The 27,692-nt window shown below is 36.5% G+C and overlaps 1 long non-coding RNA gene across 1 annotated transcript; it reads right to left on the bottom strand.

Annotated features, from left to right (window-relative positions):
- Nucleotides 1-1,422: 1,422 nt before the first annotated feature.
- Nucleotides 1,423-2,718, bottom strand: LOC128199888 (uncharacterized). Its single transcript, XR_008252410.1, has 3 exons — nucleotides 2,261-2,718; nucleotides 1,935-2,179; nucleotides 1,423-1,571 (listed from the first exon to the last, which is right to left on the bottom strand). It is a non-coding gene; the product is annotated as an uncharacterized LOC128199888 (long non-coding RNA).
- Between the last annotated feature and the right edge of the window lie 24,974 nt (nucleotides 2,719-27,692).

The following is a 27,692-nucleotide window of genomic DNA, read 5'->3' as shown; positions in this document are numbered from 1 at the left end:
TCTTATTTTTGAATACCCATCACCCTTATCATAATGTACCAAAAAGTTCGTTAGGATTTAACGAACTTTTTGGTACATCGATTTATCAACATATCTGTACTGTAAAATATCTTATTAATGAGAAAAATTAATTGAACTCTCTGATCCGCTTTCTTTACACGCTCTAGTAGGGAAGAGTCAAGAAATATGTTGAGATTTTCCATTAATGCGGGTGCAGTGGCTATGAACGTGGAAAGTAGAAAGTTATAATCGATTCACTGCACATGCATGCACAGATAGACACTGCTTGAATGCCTAGGTTTTTCTGTTCCACTGTGTTTAACATTTTCAATATTTAGTATAAGCATAATCTTTATCAAGTAGCAGAAATTTAAACCACAGAATTTCATTTTATCAATGAAAGTTCTTAATCACAGGAACTCGTTCTAGATAGGAATATGTGAGAGTAAATCACATTTTTCAGAAAATATGTCAAACTAGCGGACACCCGCGACATTGTTTGTCATAAAACCCGCGGGAACCATGGATTTTCCGGGATGAAAAGTAGCCTGTGTGTTAATCCAGAGTAAAATCTATTTCCATTCCAAATTTCAGTGTGATAGTGTGATAAATATCAACTTGAAGGGATCGTACTAATTATGTAGATGTTCACCTCATGAAGCGGATCACCTCATCAGTGCTGAAGGGCATTGATGCAGAGTAGTGTGGTGTGGCCTGTGTTAGGCTTCGGAAGGTCAGCGCGTTGATTAGTCGGGCCCCGGTAAAGGCCGACCACATTGCACGTTTGTGCGCCCGAACGCTGTTTATAATGCAGATATGTGTTTGCCCAATCGCTGCACGGTACGTTGGCTATATGGCATAGTTAATGCGGCTCTAGTCTCTTTGCATACGCAAATATAGGGCGGGCGGTCCAGCTCTGATTAAGCGGTACGCTGGCGGTGATGCTGGCTTCATTTCTGTTTTAGGAGCTACGTTACACTTGATTACTTTCACGGAATTTTGTAGTAAATTCAGCCTGTTTAATCAGTATTTGGCCTTTGTGTACGTAGCTATGGGTTTGCGTAGGTCGAAGCTACGCTAAGTAGGCTCTCGCATTTAATGACACGGTAAATTGTCAGTAGGTTCTATATTGCCACCTGTCCTGCTACATATAACTATCTGATTTAAGGTGATTTTTTACAATGCTTTAAACTGTTATTATTAATACCTATGACTAAATACCGTAAATAACTAAATAGGAGAAAGTAAATAGGTATTTCTCGCAAGGAATTTATTCGTGATCACAATGTGTAGCCGTATATTTCGTTTATAAATATTAGTTTCCTACAACCTCATTTCTGTTGATTGATTATTTGTTGATTGTTTGAAAAAAAAAATTAATGTTTATTTATACAAAGTTTTTTAAAGAGTTTATTCGTGATGCGATGTGCAGTTTTAAAAAGTTTCATATACAGTGAATTCTTTACTGTTATTTACTGTTGATGGGTCTGTTAGACGAGGAATTCCATTTATAGGTGTATAATAATTATTTCCGATATGAACGTACGTAGGTACCGTAGGTGTCAGGTCTCCTGAGGACAACAGAATGCGCAATGGCGTCTGGTGCATTAGCTGTTAGTAACGCGTAACTACCTGCTCTGTTCAGACGTCCGTCAACATTGAATAATTCATAGAACATGTCTCAAAATAGATTACTATAATGGTTATAAAACTGCCCCGTTACACCAGTTAGACTATATGGCTTCGGATCACGAGGTCCAGGGGTTAGAGTCCTGAGTCGAACTGTGAAGTACTAGGTTTTCTTTTTTCCAAGAGATTTTCAGTATAAATTCTCAGTCCGCAGTAAGGATGTTGGTGGAGTCACACCACCGTGCTACGGTTATCTATTAACATCTTAGTAGTGATCGAAAACAGTTCAACATTATCATACTAACCCTTTTTACCATAGAACGCAGGCATAGTAGAGTTCTGCATCTATACGTGGTTGATGTTTCTTGGACTTGTACGAAGCGTTTCTGCTCATCGTTCCTAATTCGCACTGCGAAGTTATGGAATGCCCTTTCCAACTTCCCTTTTCCCTACCACCTAAAACATGGGTGTCTTCTAGGCAATCTCTTTTCACCATGGGCTGCTCGTGGCTCCCTGCGTCTATGCAAAGTAAAACGTAGCTGATCATAAACTAAAAAAAGGTAAATTAAGTTATTTACACATCCTTCTCTTCATCAACATCATTAACAGCCGATGGACGTCCTGGACATACCTAGGCCTCCTAAATGGACATCCAAACAACACGGTCTTGAGCTGCCAGCATTCAGCGGCTCCCTGCAACCCGCTTGATGTCTCAGTCCACCTAGTGGGGTGTCGACCAACACTGCGCTTCCCGGTGCGGGGTCGCTATTCCAGCACCTTGGTACCGCAACCTTACCTTCGTCAAAATGACATAAATCCTTACCTTACTTTCCTCAAAAATAACATAATAATGTAATACCTAACAGGATTTTATCCCCGGAAGAACATCGGAGATGTAATATTTTATCGTATAGATAGGATAAGGATATAATATAACATATGAGGCTGCGGGCGTCAGTCGTAGAGCGAAGTTACTTTACGGGCGAATGGTCAAAGTATCCGACATAAACCTATTTTGTTCTCTTCTTATATTGGATATACGCTCCCTTCTTCAGCCGCCGCGCCATCGACCGTTGTCCTTTGACGCAGGGCTGCCTGGAAAAGAATTATGAAAAATATTAGACGTACAAGATTTTTAGATTTAGTGAATTCAGGAAAAAGCAAGAAAACTGCAGGCTTTTTTGAAATTTAGAACTGTGGTTTCAGTGTCACCGTCCGAGCATTAATATGATTAGGTATACTGAGACTTAATCCATTAACAGCTTTCACATGTCGCTTATAGCTGCTATTTTGTACTTTCAATTATTTAAACACATTACAAAGTCCTTCACCGCGTCTTCTATCTGTTTGAACTTGAAAACTACTGAACGGTTCATGCAAAGATAGAGTGATTATTGAGGAAGGTTATCAAAGTTTTGTGTATTTTTTTAGGTATATTGTTATTTTTATTTTATTGAGAAAGACTAGGTACAATAGGGAACATAATTATGCTAACTTATCCTAATAGATAACAATACAAATCATGCCCACGCGAAATTGTGGCAAGAATACTGACTGAATTTCCTCGATGGCCAGCCAGTCTGATCCTTTGCGCAAAAAATGAGCCAACCCCGTGACCAGTTGAGACCTCGACTGGTGACAAAAGGGCTGGCTCATTTTGCCCCGGTGAAATTATTCGATGAAATTTTTTGGCACTGCGACTCTCGGAAGGGTCTCCACGGCAAAAGATACAAATACGTAACAACATTTCCCAGGGAACCAGCGTCAATCCATCAGGTCTCAAGCCATAATACCGACTTATATCTTGTGTAAATTGTTTCAAATAATATCAGTTACGACGAGATAAATGTGGAAATATTGAAATAAGTCTTCATTCTTTTCATCGAAATCAGTGCCTAATGCCTTTGTGATATTTTACCTACTTAAACAATGCACGACGTGATTTTCCGTTTTTATAGAAGGGATCCACGCGGGTGAATTTGCGGGCATCTGCTAGTTTATTATTTGTGCACATTAAATTTACCGCGGAATTTATTAATCACTGTAGGTACTTAATACTTATACTTACTGTTTGTTATATGTATAGTTTCCTTGAACATTGAGAGCAGGTTTGGTTATGTTGCAAACTTTCCATTTGCTACTTTATTATGATACCGTTAGAAAACAGAAAGTATAACATGATATGGCGTATCCTCGTATAATATTACTGAGCAATGAGCATATGAAATCTTGCAGACTGCAATAAGTTATAAAGAAATTTCTAGTTATTTACAAACTAACAGAATAATTTAAAATACGAGTTAAATACATAGTTAGCCATGTAATTTGTAATTCATGGCTTGAGGTGCTATTCTTTAAAATGTAAGACGTGGATACTTCTGTGATAATATTATGAAGAGGTAAAAGTAAAGAGGTTGAAGTAGGAGTATATATAGTATATCTAGAACCGATTCTGAAAATTATTTTACCACTATAAAGCCGCGTTATTTGTGAGTATCATAAGTATATTTTTATTGAACGGGAACTGGTGAATCCGACGGGTGTCTACTACTCTAATAAAAGAAGTTAGGTACAGACATCTTCACGTCGAAATAAATGCATTATAAATGAATCATGCACAACCCTGCACGTTTGGGCGGGCCGTGAGGAAGTTTTGTTGGGAATTATGTTGGTACGTGCCAAAGCCATTATTGCTGCGAGAAAAGTTCATCAATTTCATTTCTATCTTCGCACACGTCCAGCGCTCTCTCTCCCCGCGCTACATATTACTAACTTGATATGTACTGACCCGCCTTTTACGTACTTTGACTTGTAATTAAATTTTTCTTCACTATATCACACTAATATTATAAAGGCGAAAGTTTTTGTTTAAGTGTGTAAGTCCCAGCGGGATTTGTGAAATACTGTAAAGTATCTTATAAGCCGCGCCCCAAGAATTTTACTCCCGTAGTTCACGTTGCTGTGGAAATATGACACATATTCTCTCATTACCTAATCAACTAGTTGGCCCACGTTTCACCTGCATCCTAATTTCAGTACACAAACCGCAGTGGCCTCCGCTGAAAATCAGGAAAATTAACACAATTTATATGATTATGCGGTTTATTTTTCCCTCGACAATTGTCTATGTTGTCTGGATTAAATTTTGGTCGTTGCACAAAACATATGGTCGTAATTTAATATATTTTGTGTAAGCTATAAAGGACAAATTGCCATGTTACATATATATACTGACCACAATCTTAAGGGCAGCCCCCGATGTCAAAATCTAAGAAAAGTAGCTAGGATGGTGTACAAATAATTTTAAAGATACATATTACCAAAAACGATTTTTTTTACTAGCAGACGTCAGCAACTTATTTTAATTCTAAAATACCATAAGCACTTTTCAATAACTGTATGGGAGGTAATAGCGAATCGTCGTACAGTTCTTGTGCCTTTTCACAATACAATTAAAACTTACAAACATCTACTCGTACTAAGTTTTGTCTGAACCAAATATTTTTCAGCTCTCCAATTTTTCTCTAAAGTGAAAATTAGAAAGTAATCACTTATTATTCAGTTTGAAATGTTCTTTACAGTAATCCTATTTCCATAGACGAGCGTGTCGGTCGGTTACTTTCACTGCGTTCTTTTCCAGTAGGAAAAACTTACTTTGATGAGATGATAAATCAAATGACGACACTAATGTTCTAATTAGCTGTGTTCAATTTATTAGTTTATTGTTTAAGAATTTTTTACAGGTTAAGATTATGAAAATATTTTCAAGAATAAAATTTAGCTTAGGTAATTTAGTTGATTTTGAGTATTTAATTTGGGTTAATGTTAAGGTAAGGTTAACGTTTATACACTCGTAAATAAATATTAATAATAATATTAGTAAAATTATCGGAAGCAGATTTAGCTTTGAATGTATAAGTAATGTATAGACATATAGGTCTAGCTAACTGAAAATTATGTGGGTCATCATCATCATATCAGCCGATGGACGTTCACTGCAGGACATAGACCTTTTGTAGGGACTTCCAAACATCTCGATCCTGAGCCGCCTGGATCCAACGACTAGCTTGATGCCGTCAGTCCACCATAGGCTCTTCGAACTATGTGCCCCGCCCAGTACATATTGATTATATACATTTACATACTCAGTGTAGTCTAAAGCCTAGCATAGGTACAGTATGGAATAGTGAATTTTGGTAAGCAACCACTTAGGTTACAGCGATTATTCCTGTACTTTCACATTAAATTCGCACTCATTCTTTTAATTTTAAATAGGGAACATCATTTACCCCATTTTATGATTTCGTAATTAAAACGAACTCATTTTTTTATATAAACGGTAGATTATAACGTTTATACAACATAAGAAAACTTGTAACTGAAATCGCTCAAGCCTAACTTAAACAGTAGCATTGATATTTCCTCAAGAGTTTTTTTTAAATAAATAGTTAAAGAACGGGTTCCTAATATGTCACTGTATTTACTAAACAGTATGTTAAATAGTTTATTTATGTTTCCTACATGCTCTACATCTGCTAACTACTAGCAGGAACTATTTAGTTTATAATAAGTTTTATTAAATATAAAGATTGTGATTGTATTTCCTGTAAGATAAGATAAGATAAGACTCTTCTTTTTACAGTTACTGTTAAAAAAGTATAAATATAAGAGATCGTGTCAAACCAAATGATGGTTGTTGATATTATAGAAATGTCTTTAAGTAAAAAAATAAATTTTTAAAATATAATATTTATAATAAAATTGCTTTAAGCAAAGGCCGCACCTACTTGGTTTGTTTACTATGTTTTCTTCTATTTTCTTTGTTATTTTTTTTCGTTTGCTTTTTGCTTTGTTTTTCTTTTGTGCAATAAAGTATATATAAATAAAATATAAATAAATTAGCCTGCAGCAGACATTTACTTTTAGGTTGGAACTTTCTCAGACCGTAGTGGTTTTGGAAGCAGGTTTCAGGGATCCAGATATTTTCAGACAAGAATTTTGAGGAGCTTGTCTAGAAAACTAAGGTTTTCCTAAAAGCAACACCACTATGTTTCAGTTTGAAGGAATGGTGGTGGTGAAATGAATTATACCTCAGGTTTCGGGTCGCACGACACGTGTTCCTAGCGAAAGTGTCCTGAATTGTGACGTCTTTTAGGCTTTTCTCCAAGTGGGTCATAGTGTTTTTGGTTTAACTATAAGGTACTTACTATTAAACCTTATTGATAGGGTAGTTGACTCATATCAAATTTAATATAAACAATATTAATTTCGCATAGTAAATGGAATAAAGGTCCGAAATACTCGTACATCGGAATATATATTTCGGACATAATAATAAAAGTTAAAGATTTCTTATAAAACTTAATTTAATAGTTATGTATTTTTTACAATTTTTCAAACGTCAAAAACGCTGTCGTCCATTTTGTGACGTCATAACGTGATAAAGTGATAATCACGTAATAACGTGATGTACTAAACGACAAACTAATTTGTTAACTAATATTTTTGTCAAACGATCCGTTTGTAAGAGATTTGTCATGAAACAGTTGAAATATAGACCATCATGGCCGACAGGCGTTTTTGCTCGTATCGTCAAAAATATATTTAAAAACTCAAATTTTCATATCAAATCACGTCTCAAAAGAATATGGTTTTTTTTTCAATCTAGTAGAACGATAATGAACTATTTTAAGACCATTTAAAAAGTCAACTAGCCTATTTACTCAAAAGTTCTATGCATTATTGCAATGTACCTAGTTGCAACGGTGATTAATAAGTATAATATTATCCTAACGGTTTCGCCGCCGGGTGGAAGTGTGTGTATTTTCTACAAGCGCACGCACGGCGCTGGCGCATAGTAACAAGATCAGTGGGCCACTCGATCACTGTCTAATGAGCAATCATGCGTGCAGCAATATACTCAACACATCTCTTAATTAGCTGATTAATTTACTATCCTCTTACACATAATCCTAACTAATATTATACGAGTTTGTATGTTTACGCTTTCACGCCTAAACTATTTATTTATTTATTTATTTATTTATTTATTTATTCATTTAAGTTACATTTCCACATGTCATAAATAAAATTTCATAATTATTACAAATGGAACCCTGTGAGGGTGTTGTAACTACAAAGTAAAACTTAACTTAACTTAACATAACATAAGATAAGATAAGTAGAGAGGCGGATTTATCGTTTTTCGGTCAAAAAATCACTAATTTTATAATATACTTTTTCAAGCAAAAAGTTTTTTAATGTTAATAAAAACTCATTAATGTTTTCCTTTTTCTTAATGTTTTGCGGTAATTTATTATATATTTTTATGCACATTTTGTGCGGGCCAGTACTGTGCATCTTTAAATTTGATTTTGGCTGTACCAAGTTAAAACTGATATAACTAACTAGCTGACACCGCGCGTTTATCCGCGTGGTTCCCGTTCTCGTATGAATACAGGGATAATATATAGCCTATAGACTTCCTCGATAAATGGGCTAATCTAACACTGAAAGAATTTTTCAAATCGGACCAGTAGTTCCTGAGATAAGCGCTCTCAATCAAACAAACTCTTCAGTTTTATAATATTAATCTAGATATTATATGAAGGCGAAAGTTTGTGTGTAAGTGTGTATGTTTGTTCCTCCTTTGCGATGCGGCTACTGAAGCGATTTGGCTGAAATTTGATAAGCAAATATATATTATTTTGGATTAACATATAAGCTACTTTTCATCCCGAAAAAAATCATGGTTACCGCGGGAATTGTGAAAAACCGAATTCCACGCGGACGTAGTCGCGGGCGTCCGCTAGTTAAAAATATGTTCATGAATGGAAAGCTACAATATCAGCGTGTAGCATAGGATATATTTATTTATTTTATTTATTTATACTTAATCCCTGGTATCGTAGGTACTATATATAATATATATAAAGCAGTAAAATTTTCGTAGACATTTTATGCGGATAAAATCGCGTGTGGTGGTTTATTATTGTATATCTACCTACTTAGGTATTTTGAATATTATACTTTCCATTGGATACACGCACAGTTTTTTTTATAAAAAAATATTATAGATAAAATCAATAAGTGGTTTAGCTGCTTCGAAACACACGACTGGCTTTATTAATTTACTTGCATCAGATAGTATATCTATATCAACATCTAGAGCACGCTATACAGCTTATGTCGTTTGAGGGATTTTATGAACGTGATAATTATGAGGCATCCTTCAGGCACTTCATATATGCAAAAATGCACTGCTTGCTTAAACTTAATAATGCTTTTTTTTTATTCTTTACAAGTTAGCCTTTGACTACATTCTCACCTGATGGTTAGTGATGATGCAGTCTAAGATGGAAGCGGGCTAACTTGTTAGGAGGAGGATGAAAATCCACACCCCTTTCGGTTTCTACACGGCATCGTACCGGAACGCTAAATGGCTTGGCGGTACGTATTTGGCAGTAGGGTGGTAACTAGCCACGGCCGAAGCCTCTCCCCAGCCAGACCTGGACAAAATTAAGAAAATCTCAATTTGCCCAGCCAGGGAACCAAACCCAGAACCTTCGTCTTGTAAATCCACCGCGCATACCACTGCGCCACGGAGGCCGTCAAAAACGTATAGTGCATACGCTTGTTCAAAACCTTCTGCACGCCACTGAATCTGCATATTGTAAAATGTATGTAATATGAGTACTCATCACTTATAATACTGCCTACACTTCGGTTACTTCAAACTAATTAAACTTTACACATTTCCTTTAAAGCAGTGTCACGAAAATGCTTTTATCCAAAAAGCATGCACATGTTTTACAGACGAGTTAGATTCGGATGAATTTGATTACGTATTTCAGAATATTTTGCCGGATTACCGTGGGGAGCTTCAATTAGCTGCGGCTAGGGTGTTCAGGTGGCCGTCGCGTCGCGACTGGACCGAAGACCTCCCTGGGAGGCTAGCTAACAGACCTTGACTGATGCATGACCCATCTCAAAGCCTTTTGTACTTTACAATAAGGTTTAAATTTCTCCATCTGGGTCGCAGTTAGATTTTGGTTGGTCGCCACCCTCTGAACGTTAGTACGGCCGTCATTATGTGTCATTAGTTTTGCGACGCTGACCAAATGACTGGTCTGTGATATCGAATGACTCATTCCGTTCGTGATTAGTCTCTGTGATTTTCTAAATGCACAAAAGTAATTTCTGACTAAACTACAGCGATTTAGGTTAAAAGGTTAGATTTCAAAAGAAAATTCAAAATGAAACGGATTTTTACAAAATTGATTTGTTAACATCACTTCTTAAATGGTAAAGTTCTATAATAAAAAAACCGGCCAAGTGCCCATATTTCATATCACTTTTTTATACTATTTTCGAATTAATATGCCTAATGGTAAGCGAAATTGCAGCCTTCGGTGAAAAGCACTTACCAAAGTATTTTTCTTTTGACTTATATAAATACTCATGATAAGAAAGGCCATTCCATATTTTCACAGTTCGAATAAAGAACAAAGAACCAAACCGACACCGAGAGGTACGCTTATGAAGTTTCAAACAAATATGAAGTGTCTTCTTCTTCTTCAAAAAAAAAGATTATTTGCCATATATTTCAAATATGTTCAATATTCCCATTTCCCTCCAACTGGCCAGGAAAAACTGTTTTAGGAGTGGGTACGACAATAGTCCAACGGGGTAAGGATCGAACCACCACCCCTCGGTGATGAGTTCAACCGTTTTACCGTTGAGCTATTGAGGCTCTAAGTTTATTTGATAGGTTCTACTTGAAGGTAAGTATTATACCTAGTGGTGGAGGCAGACTAATTTACGATATCGTCTTGTGTGCACGCCGAGCCATCTCCCTCCCTAATTATCTCGTAAGTTACTTTTAGTAATAAAACTGACATGTTATTGGAAACTTGCCAGAAAAATAGTCCTACATTCTTCATGTTATATGGCAGAAAAGAGATTTATTTGTTATTATAGCTTTAATGTAGAGATATCAAATTTTATATGCCGGTTTATTGTCATCAGCCGACTTCGACTTTTAAGTGTGTTCAATATTCATCATCATCATCATCATCATCATCATCATCATCATCATCATCATCATCATATTAGTCGATGGACGTCCACTGCAGGACATAGATTTCCAAACATCACGATTCTGAGTCGCCTGTCGTCATCAAGCGAATACCTGTGACTCGCTTGATGTCGTCAGTCCATCTGGTGGGGGGTCGACCAACACTGCGCTTTCTAGTGCGGTGTTACCATTCCAGCACCTTGGGACCCGAACGTCCCACCGCAAAACGCAACCCAACGTCCAACTGTCCGTCCAAAAACGTTGTGGTTCAATATTATACCACCTTATTTTAATGGCCCACTACAGACCTCCCTCATTATAGGAGAGGAGATATGGAGCTTTTATGGGAATTACCACTACCAACTTCATATTTTCCGGGCTGAGAATTTTACTTTAGGACCACGTGATCAAAATTTAATCGGTAGACCAGTAGTTTTAATTGTGACGTTGAAAGACGAATATAAAATTACAGACATATATGGAATCTGCCTTTCATATGGCCTTCATCATTAACCCATATTCAGCTCACTGTTGAGCACGAGTCTCCTCTCCGAATGTGAGGAGTTAGGCTTTAGTCCATCACGCTTCCAAATGCGGATTAGCAGACTTCACACATACACATTAAGAAAATTCTCAGGTATGCAGGTTTCCTCACGATGTATTTCTTTCTCCGTTTTAGACCTTACAATAGTACACTAGTATACTCGTAGTAGTAATACAACAAATACTAAGTAGTCGTAGCATAGTTTGTTTTCATAAAGGATCTGATTACATTAAGAAAGTATTGCAGTATGCGGAGAAGGAATATAAATGTTCAATGTTAATTTAAAAATGGAAAATGGACACTCAATTTACTTGGTCCGTGGGAGAGCGGCTTGGCGCACCGGATCAGTGTATAATGCAAAGTGTATCTGAAGGAAAACGCTTCATTCCCGCCGGAATATAATCGTCCGTTCGTAATTTATATTGTCTGTTGCAGAGGCGAGTCCCGCTGCACATTCATTTATTTTATGTGCCATTTACAATTGTCGGTCGATGGTCAAGGGAGCGGTGAGGGATGGCGGGAGGCTCCACGGTGCCTTCGCATTATAAAACCGTGCGGTCATCTGCGAACCCCGTAATTGTGTTCGTAATAGGAACCGCTCCGATGAGTAAGCGCTCCACACATGGGGACCTACCAGTATTTTGAATTTAGAACTACGACTCGTTTATTCATTATATTAATTTTGTTACGAAGAGGTTTCAACTATTTTTTCAGAAATTTTTGATTTTGAATCTCAAAGGAATTGAATTATACTTTTACTTAAGTACAATTTTCATAGTTTCTTTTCAAAAGTTGGCATTAATTGTACTGCAGTAGATTATATTATATGAGTTCTAGGTCATACGTCATCAAGGCACTCATCACCAAGCCGCACTTGACGTGACTTCGCACTCATTGGTGGTTCTTAATAATCTCGATATCTTGCGTTTTATTCACAGATTAGTTCACAAGTACAGTGAGGGAATATAATATGGAGGCGCCAAGTAAGCATAACTTAAATATTATAGGCAAGTAGAAGATTATATTTAGGATCCTGAATAAAGCCTTTCTGTAACTTTACATACAGAAAGTGTAGTTTAAAACATTTTTCAGTTTTCAGTCGTTGTTTACAGACAGCAATATATTTTCTTAATAAAGGGGAACAAAAATCAATAACAATTTCTTTAGTGCACTTCTTTTCGCATGAAAGTCGAACGGGCGGCAGCCAAGAGGCTGAGTGCCTCTGTATTCTTTTGTTTTTTAATTATAATGCTACCGAGGGTGGGGTGGCGCCCCCCGCCGGGCTCGGTGGAGGTGCTTTCTTGTTAAGCGCGACGGGCTCTCGCCTCCCACGTGGCCCGGCCATTCATTTCGTAGAACTTATAACCTGACCCGCGTACTTATGAGCGTCGCCAATAAATATAGCAATGACCGGAGGCGAGCGCGGCGGTCCCTGTCGGTCTGGGGCGCGGGGCGGCGGCGGGAGCGGGACGGAGCGGGCTAGGTGGCCAGCGTTCGCGGCGAGGCATTGTTAGCTAAATATCTAGGTGGTCAGTTGGGCGGGCGGGGGTCGGGCGGCCGAAGACGGGCGCGGGCGGGGCGGCGGACGTGCCGGGCCCGGCGCCGGCCGATGTATTGAGCGCGTATTGCAGACGCGGTCACGCGCTGCAATATTGCGTTCGCTCTGCGATATTGCCCCTCAGTAACTCAATTTGATAAATTGTGCAAAGTTCGCCGGTTCTGTATTGCGATGAGTTCGATCGACATGTTGCAACATCTAAATTTAATTAAATTTACTTGTATGCACTCACCTCTGTCCAGTTGCAGAATTGGATGTATAAAAGTTTCACTGGAAGCTTGTTGCTGTTGTTATGTAAAAAAAATGTGTAAAAAGTTAAATAGTTTACATTGCAACTAAGGAATAACGTTTAGTAGGTATTGCATGCCGGAAACAACAATATAAAGACCGCATTCTTTTCAATGGCAATTAATTAAATTAAAACCTATTTACAATTTCGCTAATACCGAGTTAATGTAGAGAATGCAATTGTGCTCTTTCTCTTATTCTTCTTTTAATTAATGAAACAATAAAAAAATATTACCTACAAGTAACTTACATTAAGCATTAATGATACGTATATTAAACAAAAACCACGAATATAAAAACATAAATAATCCTAATAGGTTCTTTAAATGTTGGTAATCTTCTAATATTAAAAAACTTGCTTTAAATTTTGGTTAAGGCCTATATTTTTTAGCTTAAAAACATATTCAAACTAAGCTAAAACATATATAAACTAAATTTTTTTGCTACTCATTGTTTTTCTCGTAAGAAAATTTATAAAAATATTATTTTCCATCCATCCACTGTTGAGCTCACAGACCAGCACAAGCTACGCTTTTTATATCCGCGGTTGAGCTATCAACTATCAATATGATAGGTAGTTAGGTTCTAAGTTAGGTAGTTTAAACTCCCTGACAATAGGTGGCGTAATTCTAGGTTCATAAATCTGAGTTTAAAGCACCAGAGCATTATCATTCATATCATCATCATCATATCAGCTGGTGGACGTCCACTGCAGGACATAGGCCTTTTTTAGGGACTTCGAAATATCACGATCTTGAGCCGCCTGCATCTAGCGAATCCCTGCGGTTGATTGGGGGGTCAACCAACACTGCGTTTTACAATGCGGGGTCGCCATTCCAGTACCTTGAGACTCCAACGTCAATCGGCTCTTCGAACTATGTGACCCGCCCATTGCCACTTCTGCATCCCGACTCCTTGAGCTATGTCGGTGACTTAGGTTTTTCTGCGGATCTCCTTATTTCTGATTCGATCACGTAGAGATACTCCAATCCAAGCACAGCCCATTCTATCACCCGCTGTGTGACTTTGTGCCTTCTTATAGCAGTTATACACTTTTTTTTTCACAATTAATGATTGACGTTGCCAAGTATATTTCATATAGGTAAGGTATGCAATTCTTTTTTTAGAGCCGTGATAGCCCACTTTCCAGTTATGTGCATTTTAAGAAATCAAATATCACGTGTTTCAAACGGTGAAGGAAAAACATCGTGAGGAAACCTGCATACCAGAGAATTTTCTTAATTCTCTGAGTGTGTGATGTCTGCCAATCCGCATTGGACCAGTGTGGTGGACTAATGGCCTAACTCCTCTCATTCTGAGAGAAGACTCGAGCTCAGCAGAGAGCCGAATATGGGTTGATGACGATGCAATTTTTGGTCGCGTTCACAGAGGCAACAAATAAACAATTGTAAATTATAGAGTCAATATCTTCTGGACGTTCCGGTTACGGAGTGAAACGTACGTAGAGAAATTTCTTCTTCGGGCCTGTTTTGCTGCTTGGATTGGGTGGCTTGGACTTGCTTGGAGCTTCAGCAGATCCCGCCTACCGATGGTAGAGTCAACAAATAAAAGTCAAACTTAACGTTTCAGAAGTGCTTGTAAAATAAGCATTTATATTGATATAATCATCATCGTCATCACTTGAAATATATTTTTTTAGATTAATCGCAAACTAAATCAAACATTATTTTCTTTATCCCCTTTAGAAGAAGAGTGAGACGTACTTTTTCGAAAACTTTCATGAAAAAACCACGTAAAATACAATAATATAATACCACTACACACAGTCACACCAAATCGGTGCACGGATAAGTCGCCGGCTCCAACAAAAGGAACCTCGACCTACGCCAAATCGTATAACCAGTTCTCCGTGAGGAAAAACTAACAAACCATTTAAAACCAAACTCGGAAGTTCCAATGACCTGTTTATACAATACCTGTTTGTGCAATAGGGTAGTTGAATTTAATATAAAGAATATTAATTTCGTATAGTAGATACGTGGAATAAGAGTCCGAAATATATAGATATCAATTAATAAAAGTTAAGGATTTCTTATAAAACTCAATTTATAAATCATGTATTTTTTCCAATTTTCCAAACGTCAAAAACGCTGTCGCTCATTTTGTGACGTCACAGTTTACTTGATGTACTAAACGTCAAACTAATTATTAACTAATATTTTTGTCGAGCCGTTTGGTAAAGTATTAGTTAACGTGACGTCATGAAACAGTTGAAATATAGACCATCATAGCCGACAGCGTTTTAGCTCGTATTGTCAAATAAATATTAATTCAAAATTGAAATTTTCATGTAATCACGTCTTGAAAAAATATGATGTTTTTTCAATCTAGTAGAACAATAACGAATAATTTAAGACAATTTAAAAAAAATGTGTCAACTAACCTATTGTTTTATTTCAAGACATCGGCCCTTGGGCCTAGTAAAAGTACTTTATACTTTATTACTTTAGTGAACTAAGAGCTTTATAATAATATAGTTTGGGTTCTGTAGGTAAAGCAAAAGTAAAAGAGCAAAATAATATAAGGACAGTTTCACAATGACGTTTTTTCACATAAGACAACAACAATATGATATACATTGTTGTGGTCGTGTCCAAGAAGAATATATTTTTATTAATATTTCTTAATTTAAAATGTATCGAACAGATAAAACCAATATAAAAGTTCTAGCGGATGCCCACGACTGCACTTAGGTCAAATTCAGTTTTAGACAAATCCTGCGAGAACCTAACCACAGATACTTAACTATTGAATGTCAGAGAATAACGCTAAAACGTAGTGAAATACTAGTGAATCTCATGAGTATGTTGTTAGACGCATGAAGTCAGACGGGCGAGGGATAAAATACAGTAGTAAAGGTTATAGAGAATGTATGTATAAATGTAATGTAGGCGCGCAGGAATAAAAACAAGTGAATGTTAAAAAAGGATGATCTTTAGGTGTGTGACGGCAGACCGAAGTAAATGTCATAGTGAATAATCTTATGATCTAGGGAAGAAAGACAGTAGTGAACGTCATAGAGCGTGGTGTTAAGGTGTATAGTGCTAGAGAGTAAGTAATTTAATGCCATGAAAGCAGACAAAAGTGAATATCATAGAGAGTCATTTTAAGACACGGAATTAGATGTAGCTGCAGTAAATGTGAGAGTTGTGAATGTTACAGAGATTGATTAATATCAATCTTAATTAACAGCCGTGATGACTGATAATAGTAAATGTATTTTTTTTTATATTGAATAAGCGCGCTTGACCACGATCCCACCTGATGGTAGGTGTAGATGTGGCCTAAAGTGGAACGCGCTTGCCTAGAAGATGCCTATTTACTCTCTTCTCAAAGATGCCCATGTTCTAAGAATTAGGAAAGACTGACTTGGGAGAGAGTTCCATACCTTAGCCATTCAAATAAGAAACGAATAATATGTCAATGACATAGAGATAGAAACCGACCCGGAAAAGGGTAACGGTGGTATGAGCTCAAATAACTCCTGTGCATACTCTCCGAAATAAGTTCTGTAAAATACCGAGAGATCAGCAACCTTTCGACGGTGGCCAAGGCTTTGGAATTTTGTCAGAAGGGGTCAGTCTTCGGCGATCCACAGCGTCCAAAGCATCCAGCTGGTACTTGGCAGAGCCAACAAAAAGATGACTGCAATAAGATCGGACTTGAGCTTGGTACAATGTTAGCAATTGGTGTGGCGTGAAGTACTCCTTCACCTCACCCAAGCAAAAGTAGTGTAGCGGAGAAAACAGATCCTTGATAAACTCCGGCATTAACAGCCATTAAATCTGAGGAGCAGCCATCAGTGACTACACAAAAGGTACGATCACTCAAGAAATCAGATATCCAATCACACAAGCTTGGTGGAATACTAAAAGCTGGAAGCTTACTAAGAAGACTGTCATGCCAGACCCGGTCGAATGCTTTAGAAAAAATGTCTGAGAGAATGATGATTGGTGCAAACAGAGAGTAGTAGATAATGATGTTTAGGTGCGTAAAGGCAGTCAAGAAGTAAATGGCATAGTATCTTAAAACACAGCATAAGAGAGTAGTGACAAGAAGTATTGAAACGTAAATCATGGTAACAGACAGTAGCGAATGTCACAGAGACAGACGCTAAGGAGCATGGCGATAGCGCGTCTCAGTGGTTCGGCTGTTTGTGTGGCCGCGGCTTCAGGATCGGGAAAATGATTTATATTGTTTGTGTAGCGGCGGCGGTGGGAGGCGCGGGTGGCGCGGCCGGCCGCTTTCTCAAGCAGATCCAGTCCACTGCAGATATGGGCGAGTATTATTATTGATCCGGCTCGGGCGGTCGGCGGTCGGCATTTCCTACCGCTCATACTCGGGCGGGCGGGGGCGCGGGCCCGCTCCCGAAATATTTATTGAGGCGCGCGGGAAGGGAACGATGCGGGAACGTATGACCGTACAACTTATTGCACGATTATTGTAGAAGTGGCATAAGTCAAAAAATTTCATTTTCCGGGTAAATGGTCAAAATCACCACCATCATCAGTTTTAAACAATGGCTTCCGCTGATAGGAGTGGCATGTAGAGTTTAGTCCTTTAGTCATTCATTCGTAGCTAGAATGAGAAGGTCGGATAACATGAAAAGGATAAATAAAAGAATTTTTTTTTTAATTAAACTTTGTTTTTGTTTTTATAATTGTTTATATAATTAAATTTAAATTACAGAGATAGTTTATCTTGATGATAATAATATTTGTAGTACTAATTATAATAATTGTAAAATGCCGAAATTAAGTAGATCTATGAGTGAGAATCACTCAAAGTCTCAAACGATATTAACGTGAGTTTGAATGTCTCACTTTTCACCTGCCTTCCGAACCTGTGGAAAATAATTTTATAAAAAGTCCAACTTAAACTTAAAAGTCCTACTTGAAATAAACGAATTTTGATTGTGAAACTTCAAAATCCTTGTTCTTGAGTTTGGCCACGTCGTTAGTACTGTGTGCGTTATTATAACACAGGCCAGCTCGCAGTGCACTAACCTTTAATGAGAAGGGTGCGGGGGACGCGCCTTACATTCTCGTCCAATCCTGGCCCGTTATGATATTATATCAGCTTATAACGGCCAATAGCAGCTCGTTATGATATTGTAGGCGGGCGAAGGCGAATGCAAGCTTCAGTTTTTCCTCGTAGGGCGGGCGGGCTTATGATATTTCGTTATGATTATAATGGGGTGCGAAGCTTGTTTGAGATACCTTCTCCAATCATAAGCCGTGTTGCGCAAGATATCTATCATTGGGTTATGGTTTATTAACCATCTATAGTTATATAATAATACTACTTATGTATTTGTCTATTTGTTTTTTTTTACATTCACTTAATTATATCGCTACAAAACGATTAACTGAATATCTGTAAAATCTATGCCTTGCCAAAACTAAAATTTTTCAGTGCAGCTTTTTAGTAATATAGTCGCATTAAAAAATGATTTTTGTAAATTACGAAATCGACAAGAGAAATGGGAGAGGTAAGTTTGTATGAAAGTAGTAAGATTTAGATATATGGAATAAAGTACTGTTAACATCACATTGCGGGATTCAGTAAGATGATTAAAATAGGTATGATATGTAGAAATCAAGAAATGAAGAAATTTAAGAAATTAAATATCACGTGTCTCAAACGGTGAAGGAAAATATCGTGAGGAAACCTGCATACCAGAGAATTTTCTTAATTCTTTGCGTGTGTGAAGTCTGCCAATCCGCATTGGGCCAACGTGGTGGACTATTGGCCTAACCCCTCTCATTCTAAAAGGAGACTCGAGCTCAGCAGTGAGTCAATATGGGTTGATAATGATGATGAAGAAATCTGTCATGTAAAAAATCATGGAACTGAAGTATATCACCATTTTAAAAACTTGTTTATTTTATAAGACTCACGTCAATACGTAATTCCTGGTCATCATAATTAAAATTTGTAAATGATCCTTATGTGGTCAAACAATATCATACTAATCCCACCAATCCGCATTAAAGCAGCGTGTTGGGTCTAATTCTCCGCTATTACAAGGATTGTCTCCTTGTTATAGAGCAAAAATTCATTTAGTTTTTTTTTAACCACAAATTACAAACCATTCAAAGTAAGCAAATATAGTTAAACATTTCGAAGAAAAAGTTGTAATGTGCACACTCAAATGTGTTTTATATTGAAATTTCAGCACCTCCCATACATTTTTACCGACAACTTTGTAACTACAAAGTGTAGTTAGACAAAGTTTTATACTAATTTACAAATATCGATAAGTGTACAAGTTATTAAGATGATGGTCAGTTTCATACCTTTTTAATGGACAGATTTTTTTAAATCGGGTCATTTTAATGAAAAAAAAAGTTGCACTCAAAGCTTCTTCTACAAAACAAATAAATAACTATTTATAAAAATAGTATCATAATAATTTGGTAATTTAATCAAAAATGTTTAACAAGAATCAATCTTTTAAAATCTTAATTACAGTAGTTACAGCATTGAAAAAACTAATTCAAGATAGAAAAAATTGAAGAAAACCGAAAAAAAGTATAACTTGATCACCCTAGAGATTTTTTCAAAACTGTTTAAATGAGTTTTAGATATTTAGGTGGTGTATCTACCATTTGCGTTTTATCCATTAATTACGGAACACCCTGTATGCTATACAGGTCCTTAGATAACATTTTTCCACTACTTGGTGAAGATTTTATGAAGATCTTCGAATACAAGAGCATCTAAATATCTCGATGCTTAACTATTGTAACAAACCAGCCCAAGTTTATAATCCTATTTATATTAATAGCTCTGCAACCCACAAGTAAAGCATCCAATAAACAGCCATCCATGACAGAGCTATAGTTATTTATTTACGTTGCCATTTCATTAATATAATAAAACACAATTGAATTATTTATAAAACCTGAAGCTAATTAACCTTATACTTACCGGGAAATCAATGGTCAAGCAACACTTAATGAGGCCCCTACTCCATTCTGGGAAAATTAATCGACCGAAATTAGATTACAAAAAAAGAGGTAATCGATGTAATGTAATTGCTTCTGAAAAATAACGTTTGTGGGCGACATTAAAGCGTATAGAATTAAACGATATCCTTGTTCGTCAAATGAGTTGATAATAAAAGGATAATAAACAGCGCCTTTGTAACAAACTATAACAGATCGGTAATTGCTTCCACGATGCCTCCTCGCGTTATTACGCCTTTTACGACGCCGTATGGGGTGAATAAAACATTTTTACGAGCGGCCATGGCTGTTATAATAGGACACGTATAGCTATGTACCACAGGTAATAAAGCACAAAACTGTTGTGATATGTACACTTTTATATAAGCTTGCTATATACAGTGTGTAGACATAGAATATTAAAAGTAAAACAGAAAGCTGACGATGGTTGACTTTCTGAGTTTACGTTGTTTTGATTAGTACTATGTCTATGCCATTTGAATACTGTAAGATCATTTTGATCTATTATGATATGATTATATCTTAACCATTATTATTATTGTCTAAAATTAGAGCATGTGCTATGTCCAGCTACATTCGTGAAATATTATATTGTTTTGAAAAGACTTAGGATAGATTTATTTCTCTCTATCTTCAAAACTTTTTAGATCGTAAATGATATCCCAATATAGAGTAAAAACATTTGACAGTAGAATTGTTAAAACATTCTGAGAGTAATATCTCGACGGATCTACCTACTTAACAGACAATTTTTTAGTCTCAAAGACATCTGGCTCGTAAAGCGCAACAGTATCCGAGTTATCCTTCAAAGTTTCCTTTATCAGAGTTAGATAATTCAATAGAGATCTGAAGTCGGAAGCAGTCGATATATATTACGTCCCTCGGCGCTCGCAGGCGCGGGCGGACACATGGCCCGGTCACTCAAATAGATTGCGTCATAGCGTAATGCACGTACGGACTAGAGCAAAAACAATTATAGCCACCCATTAAATGAATAAAGCATCACTCGTATCGAATCGACGCTTCTTTCATGCGTTGCTTTTTCTTTGTCAGCCGCCGTACGCGTCACATCGCCGAATGTAGATACAATACGGATACTTATTTTTTATTTTTTACTCTGGGGACACTTTTTCGACCCTCGTCCGAGCGGCCTCTTTGAAAAGTGGACATCGGAACGCGGGGGAAGGAGCCCCCGAGGACACCGGACAGAAAATGCGTTGTAAACATTGCGACTACATTCAATTTCCCGTCATTTTTCAAACTGATAAATAATTCTGTCATCGAACGCTCGGACAGGGGTCGCTATGAAGTGATTGTCGGCGGACGGCCGTAAAAAATAGCGGCCTATGAGCCTCCGCATCTCCTTGCCGCTTCCATGTGTGCGATAAATTTCTTTTTTATTATCAGATATCGAGGGACTTCGGAATCAAATAAAGCGCTCATATTTAATTCATAAGATACCGGCCATATAGTACTTACGTAACACTATTTTATTTAGGGCGCAGAAGATTACGAAAGGTGCGTAGCGAATACGTATAAAAAGTACAGTAAACCGCAATTGAAAAAAAAAACGTACGTATATGAATATAGAACATAGACAGATAGACTTATATTAGCAATAGGCTACAACTATTTGATATTCTTTTCACTAAAATATACTTAGAATAAATGCCACAGACTATAATTGTATTCAACTGAAACCATTGCGAGTTCTTACTTGATAGTACCAAGTATGGAGTACCGATGATTTTTCATGTTATTGAGGCATTTTTTATTTACTATTCAAACCGATTCAAAGAGAACAACGCTTACAAAAGTAATTTTACGTAAATGGCATTAATATAGACAAGTCGTTAAAATAATACAAACGTATCGCACTGACGTTTCGTTTAAATTGTTAAATTTATTACGGCAAAATTATACCACGAATGTCCGGCAGATGTGTTCAATACATTTACAGAAAGCCGGGGTCACTCGCAGTATTAAATATCTCTGCGACAGCTAAATGAGTAGGGGACGCGGACAACGTGGCTCTTCTCAATTATATTATACGTAAGTAGTTTTACGTGAAAGTCCAGTTGGTGTGATGTTTTAGTCGTAGAGTTTTCTTTGTGACAAAGTTTGTCCAGGGAAATGCCTACTACGGTCATGCTGATTTCTAATCTAGAGTGAATTATTGCTAGTGAAGACTGGTACATAGATCCTAGGCCTCAGGATGGTGGACGCAGGACGAGTTTCTTGCATAGGTAATTAGTGAAGTGTGGAATTACTATAAAAGTACCTAATACGTAAAAGAACGTCTACGAAGCATCGTGTATTTATTCGTATAGAAAACATCTTCTAGATAGGTGGAGACCTTCTTGCGGTAAACGGTTGCCCGAAAGAAATCGCTATGAAGCGATAAGGCTGACTAACTTGCTGATAACTTGCTCTCCTAGAATGTTTCTATATTTTTTGTTGTTCTGGTTTACAAATAAAATGTAATTAAAAAATTACTAAAAATGAAAGACAGTCTGTCCTCTCTTTTCCTTTACCGTTTCAAGGCTAAACTGCTGAATCAATTTAAATGATTTTTGGTTTCAGTGATAATTAACTAGATAAGATAGTGAGCAGAATAAAGGAAATGAAAAAAGAATGAAAAAAACGGAATTTCAATAAAATAAAATAAGTGGTTTAAGTTACACTATAGTTAAGTTTAATACTATATGTATTTCATTAAATAATAAATAAATAAATGAGTAGAGAGGGGCAAAAAATGCAACAAATAAAAAAAAAATATTTTTACTTTTTTTACAGTTTTAAAATTACTTTATTGTTTTTTATTGTGTAGTTCGTCTGATCAGTTTTGTTTATTATAATAATCTGCATTTGTCAGTATCTGCCTTCCATTCATAATTAGGTAACATTGTGATTGTTGTAATATCATAATGTTATTAATTCATTGAAGAATTTTGTAAGTTTGATAGAGATTCCTCTAGGTGCACACTACAGTTCAATCAACGATAGGTCAAAAGTACACAAACTGTACTTTATACTACTCTAGATATTTGTTTAGAAGCATAAATATAAAAGTCAGCTTTTATAATGAGAAGCATTATTTAAAGCAACACATTACACGTAAGCCCGAAATAACAAGAGATTTCCTAAATCCAAGCGGCGATTGCACCGAACACGCCTGATAGGAACTCAGTTTATATTTTATTCATACATTGTATTGTTGGAATATCAATTGCCTCGCCCGGCGGTAGGTAAAGGGTACATTTCCAATCCGCACGGGATTCACTTAGATTTGAAGGAAAATAGATTTCGATTTCGAAAGCTGCGACAAAGCAATCCGATATATTTTTCAGACAGATATTGCTAGCGATTTCTTTGAGCTTTGAAATATAAGGGAGGAAATCTTTAGAATTTCGTGTATTTTCTTTATAAAATGGTGTGTTTGAATTTTTACATATAGCTAAGTTAAAAGACATAACTATTTTTAGGCTTTGTTATTACAAAAAAAACATTTTAAACATTTAAAAATGGCATTTTCTATACTATTGTTCAAAAAAATATTCAAAATTCATTTATTTCAAGTAGGCTCAGTTTACAAGCACTTTTGACACGTCAGTTGACTATTTGTAAAGATTCTACCACCGGTTCGGAAGGCAGGTTCTGCTGAGAAAATACCGGCAAGAAACTCAACAGTTGGTAGTTATTAGTTAGTATTTATAGTTATTAGTTAGTATTGGTAGTTATTAGTTAGTATTTTTATTTTTCATTTTAACTTATACGTATTTCATAAGCTAAACGAATTCATAAATTTTTAGTTTCCGTTTTAGAAATATAACAAATTTTTACCAAAGATTAGTTATAATTTAATTTGAATAATAGCTTCCCGTAGTATTGCTATGTAAAACTCGCGAAAGGTCAATGTCGTTTTAAGCCCGAGACGGGTTATTTCCTCTTTTTAATTTCGTCGGCAGACAATGCATTAAAGGAAAATGTAAAGGAAAACATTAAAGGGGAGAATACGGACCCCTTTTGGGAGTGATTAATTTATTATGTTCTTTGTTTCTATTTTGATTTGGCTTCACGAGAACAATAATGGAGCATTATAATTCAAGTGTAAATAATTAAACGGAACTGAGTATGTTTAAATGTTTTGCTTTGCTTTGATAGTGATCAATTTGGCCAATTAAATATTCGATCACATTTCATGCATATTCAAAGGAGTTGTAACAAACTTCGTTAGTAGATACCTTACCTTTTCTGTGGTGACATATTAGTAAAGGTACAGGTGATTTCTTTTGCTTTATTTAAGCATGAAAGGCTGGTTGAGAGAGATCGGCGAACATCCGGCTGGGGAAATACCAGACTTTCAAGCCCTTATTTAGAATAATTACACCTCGGAAGGTTTTATTCAAATACGTTTAAATTATTCACATATTTTTTTTGTTTTTTTTTTGGTTTTAGGTCTACATTACGAGTAGCCAATTTAATAAGCAAGTGACAGCATATAGGTGACTGTGTAAGGTGTTAAAAGGTTTTATTTATGAAAGTTTATATTGAATGAAGTGTGGTCCTAAATATAAATACATGTATCTACTTGGACGCAGTATAAGTTATGTATCAAACTCGTAAAAGTATCACTCGTGCAATATAAAAGTTAACGACACAAGAAAACGCGTTTTCCACAACATTAAAGATAACAACAATACGGGGGCGAGTGAGTGTAGAGCCTCCCGCGAGGGTGGCGGGCGGGGGGTCGAGAAAAATTCAATATTAATATGAAGGAGGTGCGAGTGAGAAGCCTGTGCTCTCCCTCGCGCGGCCAATGGCGACCCGCGGTGCCGTTGCGATATGATGAATTTATGGATGTAATAAAAGCGAGTTGCGCGATTGGAGGAGCGGTCATGGAGAGCTTATTTTCTTTATTTTCATATTTGCAATATGACCCTTAAGTCGTTCACCTTGGCTTATTTACTTGGACGTCTATTTATACAAAGACGTCACTCTATATAAATAGCCTGTGTTATGTTTAATAAAACTCTAAATGACTTGAAAAGTGTTAGCGTTCCAATAACGTGAAACGATGTAATTCTGCTGGTTATGATACCGATAATTGGATGGGCTTAGTGGTTTAGCATCGGAGGTTTTGTAGTAGAATTTCAGTGACTATTTATATATTAAATTCTTGAACGATATAATATGATGAGGTATAAAATAATAGGTAATAATTTGATGATTTTTGTAACAATGATTTTTTAGATTAGGTCAGTGATACTTATGACATCATGTGCTGAAAATGAACATTAGACAGCCGAAAATTCATAATTTCTGGAAATATAGTAGACATGAGCTTGATTAAACTAATATTTCATATACTTTATTCATTATTAGCTCTGCCCTGCCGTTTCACTCGTGTAGATCCATTTTCTATGTAAATATACAACAGTATAGAAAGTAGATTAAATGTTACTCGTATCTGTATGTTTCATTATCAACCCATATTCGGCTCACTGCTGAGCTCGAGTCTCCTCTCAGAATGAGAGGGGTTAGGCCAATAGTCCATCACGCTGGCTGAATGCGGATTGACAGACTTCACATATGCAGACAATTAAGAAAATTCTCTGGTATGCAGGTTTCCTCACGATGTTTTCCTTCACCGTTTGAGACACGTGATATTTAATTTCTTAAAATGCACACAACTGAAAAGTTGGAGGTGCATGCCCCGGACCGAATTCGCACCGGAATGCCTCCAGCAGAGGTCATATCCACTGGGCTATCATGGCTCTATCTGGGCTATCTGTATGCTTATTGGTTTTCTTTCTCTGTGTGTGATTTTATCTTGACCTGCTTACCGTTCTTATATGATAAACAAACATCTATCAATCTAAACTCACACATTTATAGTATTAGTTAAACAAGTTGAGATTTGTCTTGTAATGTGAAAAACATCGTAGCGCTGAAAACGTTCCGAGGCCAGTGAAGGCACTGGTACAAAGGAACGTAACAGGCAGTTGATTGAGGCGTGAACGGCGCTCGACCGCGGCCCGGAGTTTCTTTCTTGATTTGCTCCTCAAGTGGCCGAAAACGACACTTCTATTTGCATGAACTGTATTTGAGTATTCCTCTCAAGACTGTAACCATTTACTTTCATTTGTTGTCTGTAATACTAAACATTTGGTATGTTGAATAAGGAATCTTTAAGAATTATTAGCTAAGCCCTACTAATATTATAAACGCGAAAGTTTGTATGGATGTTTATACGGATGTTTGTTACTCTTTAACGCTGCAACTACTGAACCGATTTGGCTGAAATTTGGAATGGAAATAGATTTTACTCTAGATTAACACATACGAAAAATCTATTGTTCCCGAGGGATTTGTGAAAAACTAAATTCCAAGCGGACAAAGTTACGAGCGTCCTTTAATATCTTATAAAAATCAAATAACTCTGCGTTTAGGTTCTAAAATTTCCAATTAAATCACAACAAGTAGCTACATGAAATGTCCTCATTATTTTGAAACACCATAGAACATGCCAGAGACAACATCAAACTAAGGAACTTAATATATCGTTCAAAAACAGTCAATTACTTTTACGGCACTTTCATGAGATCAAAGTTAAGGCGCTCACAAATCGGTAGCGATATCTGAAAGGAATTGATACCGTGTATAATACGTCTCGCGGATATAGGAAAGCGTTCAAAAGGCAGGCTGACAGCAGCAATGGAAGACAAGGCAGACAAAATAAATAGGAGGGCGGAGTGCGAAGCGAGGCGGAAGGATTGGGGATCTGCGAGCGCAGTTTTGAAGTCCAATTATATCAGGTGGCTCAGACTCAGGTGAGCCCGCGGCGACACCCGTCCAACTGTCGGCTTTGAGCACCCCAAACAGCTACGAGTAAAACTCTCCAAGTGCTGTACTGTGGCAGTGGCGTTATTGTATAGCTTGTCGCTCGCTTTAGCTTATGATTCGCAAAAATTATATGAAACTGATTTTGTTTTATTTATTTATTTAAATATAAATATAAGTTTCTTAAGTAAATTTTAATGTAACTTTTTACATTAAAATATACATTAAATTTACAAAAACTAAGTGATGTGACAAAAACTTACTGAGCTTATCCGCACACTAACATTCGTCGTTAGCACTCGGCAGTTCGCAATTGTTAATGAAAAAAAGCGTAAAAAATAGTTTTCACCCACATACAATAATACTAATATACTAACTCGTTATAATGTAAGTCATAAATCAAAGTCAAAATTCATTTATTTCAAAAAGGCAATTAATCAAATTAATACAACCACTTTTGAAATGTATAAAAATTCACGTCATGATTAAAAGATTCAATAAAATTGAAAACACTATTACTTAACCTAGTGGATCGATCCTTTAACATGGGCCGATCTAGCGATAAATATACTTATTCTTTATAGATAGCCTATCAGAAATATTTTCAAGTGGTAATACTTTTACAAGTAGTTTTTGTGTATTGTCTATGAATGAATGAATTCAGAATGTAATTTTCAGAGCGGTCAGTACCAGGTAAAAATAATAAATAATAATATTGGTCACATTTATAAGACATGGCAAATATTCTTTTTTTTAAGAAGA

Source organism: Bicyclus anynana, chromosome 3 (genome assembly GCF_947172395.1).
Source record: "Bicyclus anynana chromosome 3, ilBicAnyn1.1, whole genome shotgun sequence".
NCBI lineage: Eukaryota > Metazoa > Arthropoda > Insecta > Lepidoptera > Nymphalidae > Bicyclus > Bicyclus anynana.
Note: the sequence above shows the minus strand (reverse complement) of the source record. Positions and strands in the feature narration are given on the sequence as shown.